A 16,277-nucleotide genomic window follows, 5' to 3' on the forward strand; every position below is an offset into this window, starting at 1 on the left:
TAACCCCACTGTATGGATGCATAACCCCAGGCAAAGGTCACAGAAGTAGTAGCACGTGAACATGAGGCCTGGGCAACTCCAAAACCATGTCCTTTCTACGCATACCAGGTGGCCTGGAGAGGCCAGGAGAAAAATCTGTTGCCAACTAGCTGGGTGACCTTAGGAAAGTACATAACCTCTCCAGGTGTCATTTTCTTACCTCTTAAAAGGAAAAGAAGGCTTCCTCTCTCCACCCCGCCAGTCTCCGTGCCCACAAGGAAAGAGAATGGGAGCAGTGACTCTGGAAGGAGAGAAAGTGGGCATGCATGCATAGCTGGCGCTTCCCTCTGTCCTCAGTGGGGGCCCGCATCCTGCTCTGACCCTGTAGGGGGGCCATCCCCAGCACAGCACAGGAGGTCAGCCTCAGGATGGCCCCTTGCCAACAGGGATAAGCTGCATTCTCCACATCGGCTTGATCTGTTACCAGCAGTACAGGTAAATGTTTTGGTCTCTATCCTTATTCCAGTCTTCTCAACTGATTCAGAACTCAGGCAGGGAAATGGGATGTAGTCTGGTCCTGTAAAATGGGAACGTGTCTAAGACAGAAATTCTATTGGTCTAGAGTAGAAGCTACAGCCCCCTTCTCTCAAGGAACTACTGATAGAAAGAACACGCACGCACACGCACACACGCACACCCCCCAACTGAAAAACATTTCCCGACACTAACAAATGGAATCTGTTTACTAGGTACACATAATTTCACAAAAATAAATGTCATTTCCCAATCAAAGCAGGTAAACCATATTTTTGAAAGCACAGACATTGTTTTAAAAAGCAAAACACGGGACTTCCCTGGTGGTCTAGTAGTTAAGACTCCGCGCTCCCAATGCAGTGGGGGGCCAGAGTTAGAGCCCTGGTCAGGGAACTAGATCCCACGTGCTGCAACTAAGAGCCCGCATGCCGCAACTAAAAGAGCCCTCATTGCTGCAACAAAGATCCCAGGTGCCGCAAGTAAGGCCCAGCACAGCCAAATAAATAAATAAATAAAAACACTGGAAAGCAAAACACAACTTAGAAATGCACAAAGCCATCTAGGGCTCAGGCAGAGGAGGAGGGGCCCTAGAGCTGGAGGAGGGTGGGTGTGAGACCCCCACTCCCACCCTCCTCCAGCTCTCCTCCAGGCAAGGGGCTTCTCCCACCACATTCTGACCTTGTCAACACTTCTGAGCCACTCCCATTTCAACTAGTTGCTCTCCCACTTTCTTTTCTATCCCCACTTCCTTCTTAATTTTCATGTGAAAAGATAAGTCTCTTGCTCAACCTCACCACCAAGTAGCATTTTCCTTTCTATCTGCTTAGTCAAGGGACCAATTTTAGCATTCAACAAATATCTGTTAAGCATGTAAATATTTAGCCAACAGCTGTGTGAGGCACAGAGACAGGACAGGAAGCAGAGCACAGCATCTGCCCTTCAGGGCAGGGTGGGACATGAACAGTGGTTTTAGTGGAGGATAAAGTGACAGATGGTCCAGAAGAGAGTGCAGGAGAGAAAAATCTGGGGAAGGCTCCCTGTAGGAGGTGAGATCTAAGCTGGAACCTGCCTCAGATATTTGCAAGTTCTTCTGCAAAAGATAAAGTCATTCCCAGTTTGCTTCCCCAACAAACATGATATCCAGAGCTCTTAAAACCAAAGAGGAGGGGCTGGAGGCTCCTGATGGAAGGCTTCTGAACACCAGAGCACCTAGCTCGAATCAGCTAATTTTAGACAAAGAGAAAATACTTCAGCATGCTGCTAAAGGGTATGTTTAGAGCTTGCTTCAGTTAACCACTCTGACTTATCGGTAGTTAGGAAGAAAAAGAGAAAGAAAGACAAGGGGAAGGGAGGGAGGGAGGAAGATGTCAAATTTGTAACAAATAAAAAATGGTTTTCCCTCTTTGTGTCCCATTTCTTTCATCCTAAAACAGAAAATAAACAATCGGCAGTAGGCAATCTGTAACTAATTCCATTCTATACCTAAATACCACAAGTGTTTGCTTAGTACTTGGGGAAGAAAGTTGACTACAGCCTGAACTTCTCACTGCATGTCTTGAGAAAACACTGAACAATGTAAAACACACATGAGGAACAGGCAATAAACATGGACAAAATGCTGTTTTCCTTCCCTTCCCAATACCACCCAAGGAGGGGCTTAATCACGTTTCATAACCTGAGAGCAACCGCAGGTCTACCCTATGCTCTTAAAATCTAAAAACTAGCCCAGCCTAAGACCAAACCAAATTCCAAAGTTAACGATGGGAAGTTCCAGAAAGCTCAGCTTTCACGATACACAATGGCACCTGCGTATTTTCTGCAAAAATACATCAGTCTCGGGGGGTTTCGGCTGCATCGCCCAGTACCTTGCGGCTCCTTCTTCAGATCTGTTACTAACTTAGCCTCATTTCCCTAAAAACGCCCCCTAGAACTAGACAGATTCCCCTTCATCCTTGGATTCCTGCGAGTCTGCAAGGAAAAAGCAACCCACTTTCAGATGGTCACTGCTATTATGTCAATACTAGTTGAGCATTTTCCCCATTCCTTTAACAGAAATTAATGAGTGCCCGACACTGTGCAAGGTGCTTGGGGAAGACTCCAAGACAGACCGGACCCTGGAGGAGCTCAGTGTAGGGGAAGAGGTGGCAGTGCTGGCCAGTTTCTCTGTAATGAACTCCCACTCAGCAACAGTTACTGTGCATGTCACCATGTGTCAGGCGCTCGGGCCAGTGCAGTGACTGCCCTCAGTGGGTTTAATGCCACCGCTGTGTAGGGGGTGAGCTTTATTTATGTTTTGCAGAATCATTACTAAATTTGCAGACATGATGACGTTCTACCCCTTCATACTTAAGCATGAATATCTTAAGAATAAGGTCATTCTCCTGCATAATCAAAACACCCTTATTATCATACCTAAGAAAATCAATAATTTCGTTTCATCATCCAATATCAATTCCATATTCAGAGTTCCCTATTTGTCCCACAAATATCTTTTATAGCTGTTTTTGATCCAGTCAAGGTTCTTACCTTGGTTTGTTATGTCCCTTTGGACTTATTTTCATAATGCTGTTGCGGTGAGGTTCCTCCCCCACCCCCTCGCCGCAACTAGAGAAAGCCCGCGCGCAGCAACGAAGACCCAACACAGCCAAAAATAATTTCTCTGCATATTCACTAAAATGTTGGCATTCAAAGAGAGAAATAAGCACAAGTATAAGTGTGGGGAGCAATGCCACGTTCTAGAACTTTAAAGTTTTCGTTTGCAGGTAACTGGAGCATTGGGTATATCAAAAGTTCCAAATCGCTAAGTTTAAGGACAGGCGACCGCTGATTCACCACAAATTCCCAACAGCCTGGAGAGCCTCAGCAATCCTGGAGGAAGAGAGCAAGCGAGAGAAATCATGCACGTCTCAGCTTGGTCACCAGACACCCTGCGCAGGCCTATCTGTTGTTTTCCAACCGATTTCCTTTCCTGCAAAACAGAGATTATAGGCTGGACTCTCATTCCAGTGAGAACTGACAGTAATCAGCAGTAATCCAGCTATTTCCCAGGGGAACAGATCAATTTAGGAGAAAGCAAAGCTAGAAACTTCCTGGGAATTTTCAGGAAGACTATGCAAATATACCAGACCTTTAGGATTCCATTCAATCAGCATTCAAAGGGCCCAGTACTGTATGCATGAAACAAACAGTGGCTCCGCGCTGTAGCCACAGGAGGACTGGGCTTCTGACCTGCAAAAGGCTGACTGCTTCAAAATGCTATCTTGTATAAGCAACCTCCAACGACTTTTCTGCTCAGATGTTATCTTGATCAATAAAGATCGATCTTTTAACATTTTTCCTTCCTTCCTTTCTAAATCTCTTAATCTCACGAAGCAGCCTCAGTTTCTTGCCTGCAAAATGAACAAGATATAAATACCTGCCCTCAGGTGATCTTTGTTCAGAGTAACCAAGATAACACACACAAAGCACCTTATAATGATGGCTGGCTACCATCATTACTATTATTATTAAAGTTGGTGTTTAATAGTAACATTAAGTGAAAAGCTAACATTAAAAATTAACGTCTGTCAATTGGGCAGTCTGACTGAGGGCTCTCAAAATCAATATTAAGAATGAACAAACTAGTTCTGACAGAAGTCAGATAAATCAGGTTAAATTTTAGCATCTACCTTGTGCCAAACACTCACACATATATTAATCCATTTAATTATCACAACAACCCTGTGAGATAATAATAATCATTACACATGTGAGGGGCTTCCCTGGTGGTGCAGTGGTTAAGAATCCATCTGCCAATGCAGGCGACATGGGTTCAAGCCCTAGTCCGGGAAGACCCCACATGCCACGGAGCAACTAAGCCCACGCACCACAACTACTGAGCCTGCGCTCTAGAGCCCGCAAGCCGCAACTACAGAGCCAGTGTGCCACAACTACTGAAGCCCGCGTGCCTAGAGCTTGTGCTCCGCAACAAGAGAAGCCACCACAATGAGAAGCCCGTGCACACCGCAGTGAAAAGTAGCCCCACTCGCCGCAGGTAGAGAAAGCCCACACGCAGCAATGAAGACCCAACTCAGCCAAAAATTAATTATTTATTTTTTTTAAAAGATCGAGAAATCATTACACATGCGAGAAAACTGAGAAAGATTAATCTGCCCAAATTTTATACAACTGGCTGAGATGGGAGCTGACATTCTAACCCAGATCCATGCAAATTCTGAAACTTTCCACAATACTTCACTGCTTTTCTGATTTTAGAAAATGATTTAGCAGTAGCCTTCAATAAAGTTTCCAGTATAACTTTTAAAACCAGAAATCCATATTCCTTAAACTAAAAAACAACATTGAGAAGTAATGAGAAATTGCAGGTGTAAACCACACAGAACAAGCTTGCACTCCAGAATGGAATTCTGTATTTTCTAAAACCCACATTTAGCCACTAGACAAGAGATGGCCAAAGTTTAAGAAAGCACCGTATCTTTTTTTTTCACCAGTCAGCATGCACCACATCTTTACTAGATTGTTATCCTCTTCTCTTTATCCATGTACATATTTAGAAACCTGATTGGTCTTTGAAAAGTTTCTTCCTTTTACCTATTGATTCAGTAGGTAATCACACAAGGCGGCCTTTGTCGCAAATATTAACTGTGGTTCCTGCTTTAAAAACCTATTTCTCCAAAATGGCCCCAGGGGATGAAAGGGGGAAGGAGGAGAGAAGACTGGGGTGTTTGAAAAGAGAAGTACCAGTGTGGGAAAGATGGAGGGGGGGCGGTCAACATTACATCTCTGCTCCAAATTTGGTACTTACGTAATTTCTTCTTCTAGCACTGGGCACTTTTTTCCCAAGAAAGTGGTCCCTCCGGTTTCTATTTAAAGCTTTCAGTTTTATAACAGAAGACACAACACACTGTTAACATATAACAGCTAAAATTTATTGAACACTTGACACTATTCTAAGCACTCTCCATGGATATCCAAAGACCACACACACACACACACACACACACACACACACACACACACGCACGCACCTCTCAAACCTTAAACCTTTGCTGTGGAGCCCTCATTCCCAGCCAAGCAAGATCCAGAACCCACCTTCTCCCAGAAACACCACGCCAGGGACAGCAAGGAATTTCTACTTCTACAGAGGGGTGAGTGCTGGCCTCCAGCTAGAGCCTAAAGACCCCATTACACACGGAAACAGCACGCAGCTCCATTACAGCTTACTTAATTCAGTGCGCCTTCTCCCCCCGCCACCCCACACCCCCCACACCCCGCATCTCACCTTCCATGCTTCACTCGGTTCTCTTCAGCACTTACCGCTACCTAAAATATTATATATTTAGTCATCTTATTTATTACTGCCTAACCCACAAGAACCTGCACTCCCTGAAGACAGAGATTTTTCTGTTTTGGGATCCAGTCCCGAGGGCAAGTCCTGGTACACAGGTGGTGCTCAGTAAACATTTCTGAACAAAAGAAACAAGGTTTTGGTGGGCATAATATCCATAGAAAGGATTCTTTCTGAGAACCTGCTACATAGCAGATAAGTCAGATAATTTTATCTAAAAAAATGTTATCACCACTGTGGACAAAGAATGTGGCCAGCAAGCCCTCAGCCACTGCGGCACCACCAGTGGTGCACCCTGAGGGGACTTAGGATGGGAAAGCACAGGATACGGGCTCTGGATAGCTGAGGTGCACATCAACGGAATTATGTCAGTGAGCCAGACTCTTGCATCTTCCCATATATAGAAAAGCACTAAATGCACTAACTTGAGAGGTCTGGTTTTCTTTAATTAACAGTAATCTTTTGGGGACTTCCCTGGTGGCACAGTGGTTAAGAATCTACCTGCCAATGCAGGGGACATGTGTTTGAGCCCTGGTCCGGAAAGATCCCACGGAGCCGGAGCCACGGAGCAACTAAGCCCGTGCGTCACAACTACTGAGCCTGTGCTCTAGAACCCATGTGCCACAACTACTGAGCCTGTGTGCCACAACTACTGAGCCCGTGTGCCACAACTACTGAGCCCGTGTGTCACAACTACTGAAGCCCGCACACCTAGAGCCCGTGCTCCACAACAAGAAAAGCTACTGCAATGAGAAGCCCGCGCATGCGAGGAAAAGTAGCCCCTGCTTGCCTCAACTAGAGAAAGCCCTCACAGCCAAAAATAAATAAATTTATTTTAAAAAAAAAACAGTAATCTTTTGATGTTCCAACTACCTGGGGCTTTTTGTTTCTTTTGCAAATATCCTGGCTCCTCCCTTAGCTCTTCATACCTATCTAAGAGGCTGCCTCCCAGGCTTAAGTCCCCAGTAGGTCCACCAAGCAAAACATAATCCTCAGCTTTTTAAAAAAAATTTTTTTTTAATTCTCAGCTTTTAGGGTGTGCATTTGTTTCAGTTGACACCACTTACATATAAGCATTCTGAGTTGAACTTGTCGCTGCTACAATTCAACTGAGTAGTGGGGCCAGAATCCGGACCCAGGGCCTCCTGCACAAGAGCTCTTTCCCTTTGCAAGATGCATTCTTGATTGTCAAGCCTCAAACTCAGACACAAGCCCTGGTGACACGTGTTCACAATGAGGAACCGCCAAGGGACGTTCCACTAACCAGACTACAGATTTCAGCGTTTAACAAACTGCAAGACAGGACGCTGATGGGGCGAGAAAGGCAGGTGATTGCCTTCCAAGTCCTCCAAACTCAAGAGACCGGAGAGCCATGTCCGGTCTTGGAGAGCCAATCTCCACAAAGGAGATTTCCAAACCAGAAAGAACTGCTGGGATGAGAGAGAGGCAAGTCATTAGAAACAAAGTTTGCTCAAAACAAAACCAACAGCTTCCCTGAAAGGAAGAGATTTTCCAAAAACGTATCAACTTTGTCTAATTTCCAAGTTTTCTGAGTTGGGTATATATTATTTTAGTCATTGGGGAAAGTCTATTTTGAAAAGAAATTCCCTTTTTTTCGTTGTTGTTGTTGTTTGTTTGTTTTTTTTTGCAGTACGCAGCATCTCACTGTTGTGGCCTCTCTCGTTGCGGAGCACAGGCTCCGGACGCGCAGGCTCAGCGGCCATGGCTCACGGGCCCAGCCGCTCCGCGGCATGTGGGATCTTCCCGGACCGGGGCACGAACCCGTGTCCCCTGCATCTGCAGGCGGACTCTCAACCACTGTGCCACCAGGGAAGCCCTCCCTTGCTTTTATGAGGAAAAACAAATGATAGTGTCACCCCCTATTTTTTAAATATATATATTTGTGACCTACTCCTTAAAGGTCAAGAAATTTGAGTATAATGACAAAGTAGTAGCCTTTGTCCCTCATAGCCAACAGCACCAAGCCAGGGTCAGGCAGCAGTTTTCTCACAACACGGACCAACGCCAAGTCCTCAGTATTCACAGCTTTAAACACAATGAGATAGCTTGTTACTCGCTTCCTTTAAAATGCGTGTTACAATGACTTCTAAATGTAACTGGTTAAGGAGAAGGGAATTGTGAGCAAGTGGAAAGAAAGAAGTATCACTAGTGCCATTATTTTCTAGTTTTCCTTTTCTGGAAAAAAACAAAGGACTTGTTTCCAGCAACATTAGAATAATAATTCTTACCGTTTGATTTTTCTAAACGTCCTTTCAAATTTTACTGTATTCTGAATTGCTGCAAACCACCACACACACACAGAGTGGAAAGGTGACAGGAAAACAGACTGTTATTTACTTGTACTGTGAAATTCATAAACAAATCTCAAATCAGAATAAAGTACTCCACAAAAACGGGTCCCTCCTTTGGGACTTCCCAGGTGGTGCAGTGGTTAAGAATCCGCCTGCCAATGCAGGGGACATGGGTTCGAGCCCTGGTCTGGGAAGATCCCACATGCCACGGAGCAACTAGGCCCGTGCGCCACAACTACTGAGCCTACGCTCCAGAGCCTACGAGCCACAACTACTGAGCCCCCGCGCCTAGAGGCTGTGCTCTGCAACAAGCCACCGCAATGAGAAGCCCGCGCACCGCAACGAAGAGTAGCCCCCGCTCGCCACAACTAGAGAAAGCCCTCGTGCAGCAACGAAGGCCCAATGCAGCCAGAAATAAATAAATAAATTTATTTAAGAAAAATAATTAACTGTGTCTTTCTTCTGTTACCTCAGGAAAGAGGAGCCATCAGATGGATTACCTCACCATCATCCTGGTGGTTCTTCCAGCACCATGAGGAATTCTTTCTTCCATGAAGAATTTTTAAGCTAGCAACAAGTCTTACTCTTCTAGAGACACCATGTCTTTTCAAAGAGTACCTCTGCAACTATCAAATTTCAACCACAAGCTGATTTTACCACTTTAAATTAGGCTTCCAGCCATCTTACAGTCAGCCGCACCCCACCCCATCCCGTACTACCTAAATAGTGCCACCCACACTTCCTACCACAGATGAGCACAAGGCAATGCCACATTTTAAAAAAAAAAAAAAAAGCAAATGCACCTCTCCCAACCTCCTTCTGCATTATAAATGCCTTGTGGGCACACTTTTGTCCTTCTCCAGTGCCCAGCCCAGCTTCTGGAACACAGGGGATGCTGCATGAGGGGCTGGTGGAAGGATCAGAAAGAAAGTGGACCTTGGTTCGTTCTCTCTCTCTCTCTCTCTCTCTCTCTCTCTCTCTCTCACACACACACACACACACACACACACACACACACACACACACACACACGACAGCAGCAGAGGCAAGGCCACCAAAAAAGGTGTCCAGTCTAGTAGAGAATCCAAATACCCTGTCTCTTCCTTTTTCCCTCACTTTACTGTTTTTTTATTGTGGTTAAATGAACCTAACACTGAACTTATAACATTCCAACCTTTTTTTTTGGCTGTGCGGCACGTGGGACCTTAGTTCCCCCGCTGGGGATGGAACCCACGTCCCCTGCATTGGAAGTGCAGAGTCTTAACCACTGGACCACCAGGGAAGTCCCCATTCTAACCATTTTAAGTGGTCAGTGGCATTAAGCACTTTCACACCATTGGGTAACCATCACCACCATCCATCTCCAGAATTTCTTCATCTTCCCAAACTGAAACTCTACCCATTAAACACTAACTCACCATGCTCCCCTCGCCCCAGGCCCTGGCAACCACTGTTCCACATTCTGTCTCTATGAATCCGACAACTCTAAGGTGCCTCACCGAGGTGGAAACACACTTATGTGACCGGCATATTTCACTTAGCATCACGTCTTAAGGTTCCTCCATGTTGCTGCACGTGCCACAATTTTACTCTTACTTTGCACTACTACTTTGTTGACAGCCTAGCACTGTCCATAAATTAAGGGACCAGTTTCAGGAAACCCCAGATTTCCCAGCAGGCAGCCAGGCCTATTTCTCTGATCAGTTTTTGCCTGAGTGGGCCTTCAGCCTGATTTTTCTTATCTCTTGGGCTTACAGCCTCAAGGCTTGTGTAAACAACTTTCACTGCACAGATCTGGGGCCACTCACTCAGCATTTCCCCACCACCAGAAGAGAAGAGTGTTTGGTCTTTTTTATCTTTCGCCTCAACTACTTTGGGAGACCTGGAGAATGGAAAAAGGAAAGCAGGAAGTCACAGGCAATACTGGAATCTTCTCTGCACTGTGAACTCATTAATAAGATCTTTTCTTAAGCACCCTTATTGAGATGTAACTCACATACCATAAAATCCACCCATTTGAAGCGTACAGGTCAATGGTGTTAGTATATTCACAAGGTTGTACGATCATCACCACAATCCAAGTTTACAGTTCTACCAACCCAAAAAGAAACCCTATACCCCTTAGTAGCTGGCACCTCGCTCCTTCCCATTAATACGATCTTAAACTTTGTCTCTAGCTGATAGTCTTATATTCCTCCCACATCTCCCAAAGTCCTTAGCAGGCACTTGAAAGTCCCATAAATACTTGTCTACTACCGTCAAATGCATATATACATATACCACAAATAACCTCAAAAATAATTCCTTCCAGTAAACATTGTGTTCAGGAATTTTGTTGCTAGGCATATCCCAAGATTTCTTCCTCCCCCAATAACTTGGATTCTAGTTAAGAATAAAAGCATTTATGATTTTTTAAAAAGTATGTTCCTAAAAAAGTAACTTGCTTTTGTTGCGTTTTTTACAATTAAATAATTTTAAAGCAGTAACAGTGGCTAAGATAAGCATTTCAGGAGAGGCCTCCTCTGCAGAACGTCCAGTGTTCTTTTCTCTGGGCCTTGCCTCACCGACACCATGGGAGACTAGATCTGCCCACCTGTTCTATGGAGATTCCAGCCTCTCTCCCAACAATAATGACAGTACAGGCTATGAAATAACACACCAATTGGTAATGTGTGCTTTAAAGTTCTGATGCTGTGTCCTCTTAAATAAAGCAATATCAGAGAAATGGGACATCACAGCTTTTAAAAAAACAAAAAAAGGCTAATTATTTACTCATAATCACAGAGAGCTAAATACTAGATAAAAAAATTGTGAGCATTCTGTCGATTTCAAAACCTCTGTGGATCTATGCCAGTGTTGCTTAGAGGACATCATGGGCCCCGTCCATGAACCAGTTTTGAATTTAAAATCTCCCCTTACCCTCATTTCTCGTGGGAGCCGATTCCTCCTGGGACAGGTACTGGTCTCATTTGTTCTTGACAGTCAATTAATCTTAGCAAATAAGTAATTTTTTGTCAATAGCATTCACAGAAGTTAACACTGCAAGAAAGGAGGCCAGGACGCTTACTAAAATCGTTTACTTGGAAATGAGAGAAGGCAATCTTGGTGAATGCGTTCCGGGTGGAATAGAGTGTTAATTAAAAATTAGTCACACCATTGGCAAGATCACTATGCCCAGGTAGAAATGACTCCTTCCGGTGCTACTAATTGACAGAGGAAAAACCACCATCTGGCACCGGAGCAGGCAGACCTTTTTCCAAAATGGACTTGCACATGATCCAGAAAAGGAGCTCCACTAAAAACTGCCCTCCGCCAACCTGGTGATCCTTCAGAGTCAACCTGAGCTGGGTCATCATCCTCAGACATCACTCCGCAGGCATGCTGGTGGTGGCTGAAGATGCCAGGACTTCAAAGATAAGAGAATTACATACTGAAACAAAGATCTCCAAGCACCGCACAATTAGGTAATATAAATATGGGATTACTGAGAGATAACCTTGACATAATTCCATCATATATTCAAGGACCTCTCCTGGAGGTAAGAGGCAGCAAAAGACAACACTAAGTGAAAAGTGCAGAGGCCTCATTCATCTCAGTACTGGACGGTCTCCGAGTCTGAGTGCCGCTCAAGCACTGGCCAGGCAAATAAATTAATCTGTCTCCTCTACAAAATGGACATAATGCCTGTAAACCATGGTCCAGGGATGTGTGTTTTAAAAAGTCTGAACACCTGCCATGAAGAAAAACACTGTGCTATATATATAGCACACACTGAAAGATATAGAAGGTTTAAAAATGGAAGTGTCTTTATACAAGTCACAGATGGGTTTCTATAAAGCAAAATAAAAATACACTATCTATTCAGAAAACTACATTATTCAAGAAACCGTAAGATTACAATGTTTATTCTGCCATTAGAAACTCTGTCCTCTAGTTTTTAGCTAAGATACCACCCTTCCTCGTCTCTATTCAATAAGTGAAGGAAAGGAAACTGCTGTTATACTGAAAAGCACAGTAATCTGTATCTAACCACCGACTAGCTTGTAGCAAACTTCAAAACTGTCTTCGCACTTCCAATAATTCAAAGCAAGAATGTTTAATAATTCACACATAACAATCACCAAGTCTACAATTAAACATTAAATGGTACCTTAAAAGTAACTCTCAATATACGCCTCTAAAGGCACCATGGTCGTTATCATTTTTATTGCCTCTCCAAATATCCTGGGCCTTAAACTAGGTAAGCTGCCAAAGTTCCTGACATTTAGTCAGCACTTTAAAAAAATAAAAATGAAGGGGCATCAGAGAGAGGCACAGCCTGTTAAGAGATTGCTTTTGCTATTATTAGATGTAAGTGTCTGAAATGCAATAGCATATCCTTAATAAGTTAGCTCTGTATATGGTTATAGGCCACTTTCCAACACCGACCTGAAATCTATTTATATCAAATGCAGCCAAGCACATATAGCAAATACCTCTTGGACACTAATCGAAAAGCATGTAAGAAATCAGTGTCAACAGCAGTAGAAACAGAACTAGTCACACAAACAATCTGACACGCCCGAGTCATATACAGTTTGCAGGACAGTGTGACTGAAAGTAAACATCCAGTGCAGGGACATTCCAATGCACGTGATATATCTGAAGCAGAACTGTGTACGAATCTATATGAAACCTACAACAGTAAATCTCTCTAGTGCAGTTGGTTCTTTAAGGTGCAGGAAAAGGCAAGACCCCTAAAACTCCTTTCCTAGTAAACATCTCCTAGGGTGCAAAAGCAATTTTTTTATGTTGGCATCCGGAGCTCAACTCAGTATTTTTTTTTTTATGAGGATGATTTTTTTGTTAACACCTTTCTTGGAGTATAACGGCTTTACAATGTTGCGTTAGTTTCTGCTGTATAACAAAGTGAATCAGCTCTACATATACATATATCCCCTTATCTCCTCCCTCTTGCGTCTCCCCCCCACCCTCCCTATCCCACCCCTCTAGGTGGTCACAAAGCACAGAGTTGATCTCCCTGTGCTATGCGGCCGTTTCCCACTAGCTATCTATTTTACATTCGGTAGTGTATATATGTCCATGCCACTCTCTCACTTTGTCCCAGCTTACCCTTCCCCATCCCTGTGTCCTCAAGTCCATTCTCTACATCTTTGTCTTTATTCCTGTCCTGCCCCTAGGTTCTTCAGAACTTTTTTTTTTTTTTTAGATTCCATATACATGTGTTAGCATACGGTATTTGTTTTTCTCTTTCTGACTTACTTCACTCTGTATGACAGACTCTAGGTCCACCCACCTCACTACAAATAGCTCAACTTCGTTTCTTTTTATGGCTGAGTAATATTCCACTGTATATATATGTGCCACATCTTCTTTATCCATTCATCTGTCAATGGACAATTAGGTTGCATCCATGTCCTGGCTACTGTAAACAGTGCTGCACTGACCGTTGTGGTACATGACTCTTTTCGAATTATGGTTTTCTCAGGGTATATGCCCAGTAGTGGGATTGCTGGATCGTATGGTACTTCTATTTTTAGTTTTTTAAGGAACCTCCATACTATTCTCTGTAGTGGCTGTATCAATTTACATTCCCACCAACAGTGCAAGAGGGTTCCCTTTTCTCCACACCCTCTCCAGCATTTATTGTTTGTAGATTTTTTGATGATGGCCATTCTGACTGGTGTGAGGTGATATATTAGTCAGCATTGATTAGATATTAGCATTTGGTCTGTCAGCTCCTAACTGAACTCACAGGTCATGTGATAAAGATATCCAGGTGTGGCTACCTCAGCCTGACTTTGAGGCCTGCTTCCTCTTCTGCTGGGAGAGGATCAAATTTGCTTATCAAATTGGCAAAATGACATCTGGGAAGGTGGGCCAGCTAACACAGTTAAGATCCACAGGCTCAAAGAACAGGATGAATCCAAGATGAAATTAAGTGTACATTTAAGGTCTGTACTTGGGATCCCTCCACTCCCTCAGGGGAAAAAAAAAAATTGCAGAAGTGTATTACCTATATAACGAGAGGAATAAACGGCCCCCTCTATTTTGTGCAGGTCAAAACGCCTAAATGCGGGGAGGCCTTTTTTGAAGAACAATAGTGACAAAGAGGAACAGTCTCAAAGGGGTAATAATAATGAAGACTCTGAAAACACCACGAGAGTACACTGGTGGTGTTTAGGGTAGGAAGAAGGGAAACTGGGGAGACGTGAAAACTGTCTTTATAACCATAAAGAGAATCACTTGTAGGCAGGACCAGCCTTGTGCTCCCTGCAGGGAAGGCCCACCCTGTGAAAGCTATACAAGGAGATACTTTGGCTTATTTCACCAAAAAGCTTTTCTGATCCTCAAAATTGTCCAAAAATGGCTGCCTGGGAAGTTGGCAAGCTCTGGAAGTGTTTGAACAGCAACAGCGTGACCACTTTGGAAACAAGGCCTTTTTGGAGATATTTAACGCTGCTCCCTTGCCTCTCAAGACAGAAGAATTTCTGTCTTCTGACTCTCCTGCCCCTGAGATGTGAGTGGGTCCTAAAGGGGTCTCCCAGACCCGTTTTCCTCAGATTCTAACCTGCAGAGTGGGGAAGGAAAGTGCATTAGAATAAGCAGAGGCTCCTATTAAAATCCATCCTAGGGCTTCCCTGGTGACACAGTGGTTGAGAGTCCGCCTGCTGATGCAGGGGACACGGGTTCGTGCCCCGGTCCGGGAGGATCCCACATGCCGCGGAGTGGCTGGGCCCGTGAGCCATGGCCGCTGAGCCTGCGCGTCCGGAGCCTGTGGTCCGCAACGGGAGAGGCCACAACAGTGAGAAGCCCGCGTACGGCAAAAAAAAAAAAAAAAATCCATCCCAGAACCACCAATCAGAAGCTCCGAGGTCGGCCCAGGCCTGTGTATCTTCAAGAGTTTTATAAACAATTCTGACACCCACCCTTGGTTAACGCCCCTCCTCTAGAGAGCTAGCCAGGTGCCTCCATCCACTCCCACAGCTCCTACAACCAGTTCTGTGTCTATTTTCTCCAGCACAGGTCTCCCTCCTGACCTTCCATCCCACAAGGCTGACATCCTATTGCAAACCTTCCAGAGGCTTCTCCACCTCCACATGCTGCCATACCGCTGCCTACACTCATCTTCCCAAAGCAGGGAATACCTCAAAAGGCTGGTCGGCCAGACATTCAAGAGCCTCCTTGACCTGATCAGGATCTGGGAGGCCACTACTCGCCAAGTTTATGCCTGACACATACCTCATGCCCCATCAAACATGAGTATCTGCAACTTGGGGCACAGATTCCAGCCCCCCATCCCCCCTGGCCCAGCCTGTAGTGCCCACATGTCCAAGGTCCAGCGAGTTTTCAAAGCGCAGGCCAGACATCTCCTACACAAAGCCTGGTACCCCGATAGTCACAGCTCTTCACCCATGTCACGCACTTTCTAGGGCACGGTCAGCCATATGCATCTCTCATCTTGGGGACTACATATAGCACTGCTGAAGACTGGACCTATTTCCTGCTCATTCTGTTTCATATATTCCTTGGAGGGCCTAAAAACAATCTTGGGAATAAAAAAATATGGGCTTCATTTATCTTTTGCCTAGATGGGGAGAAGAAGGGGGATGTTCGGTTAAAAACAAACTGAGTTAGTAAATCGTAACTATGTAGAGGTCTATCATTTAGTTAATGATTGACAAACTAGTAATAAGGAGGGAGCTAATTTTGCTCATTTTAAGCTAGATAAATAGACTTAGATTAAAATTCCAGCTTCTGCACTTACTACTGGATAAACCTGGGCGAATTACTTAACCTCCAAGGGCTTTAGTTTCCTCATCTGTAAAATGGGAATGAGAATAGTAAGTATACCTCACTGGGTTGTGATGGAAAATCAAAGAGCTAAAGAATACAAATCACTTAGAACACAGCCTGGCCCAGAGGAGGCCCTCAACAAAAGCTGCAACAACTATGTACACATTTTTCCTGGGTCTTTCACTCCATATCAATAGAAGAAATATGTGTTGAAAGGAGATAAATCAAACACTGATCCCTTCTGAAGTACGAGGTTTCCTACAAGAATTTTAAGTAATTTTTTTTTAATAGTTCAGCATAAAACGAGG

General features: G+C 44.3%; 1 protein-coding gene across 10 annotated transcripts in view; it reads right to left on the reverse strand.

The window, feature by feature from the left end:
* The window catches only part of RASSF3 (Ras association domain family member 3), a 108,873-nt gene that overhangs the window by 60,118 nt on the left and 32,478 nt on the right, over positions 1-16,277 (reverse strand). Inside the window, exon 1 of one of the 10 annotated variants that reach the window (XM_032644307.1) lies at positions 200-551. The exons of the other annotated variants lie outside the window; for them this stretch is intronic. The gene's annotated coding sequence lies outside the window, so the exon portion shown is untranslated. Of the gene's footprint in view, positions 1-199; positions 552-16,277 lie in introns of those variants that run through there. 10 annotated transcript variants of the gene reach the window in all.

The sequence above is a fragment of the Phocoena sinus genome, chromosome 10 (genome assembly GCF_008692025.1).
Source record: "Phocoena sinus isolate mPhoSin1 chromosome 10, mPhoSin1.pri, whole genome shotgun sequence".
NCBI lineage: Eukaryota > Metazoa > Chordata > Mammalia > Artiodactyla > Phocoenidae > Phocoena > Phocoena sinus.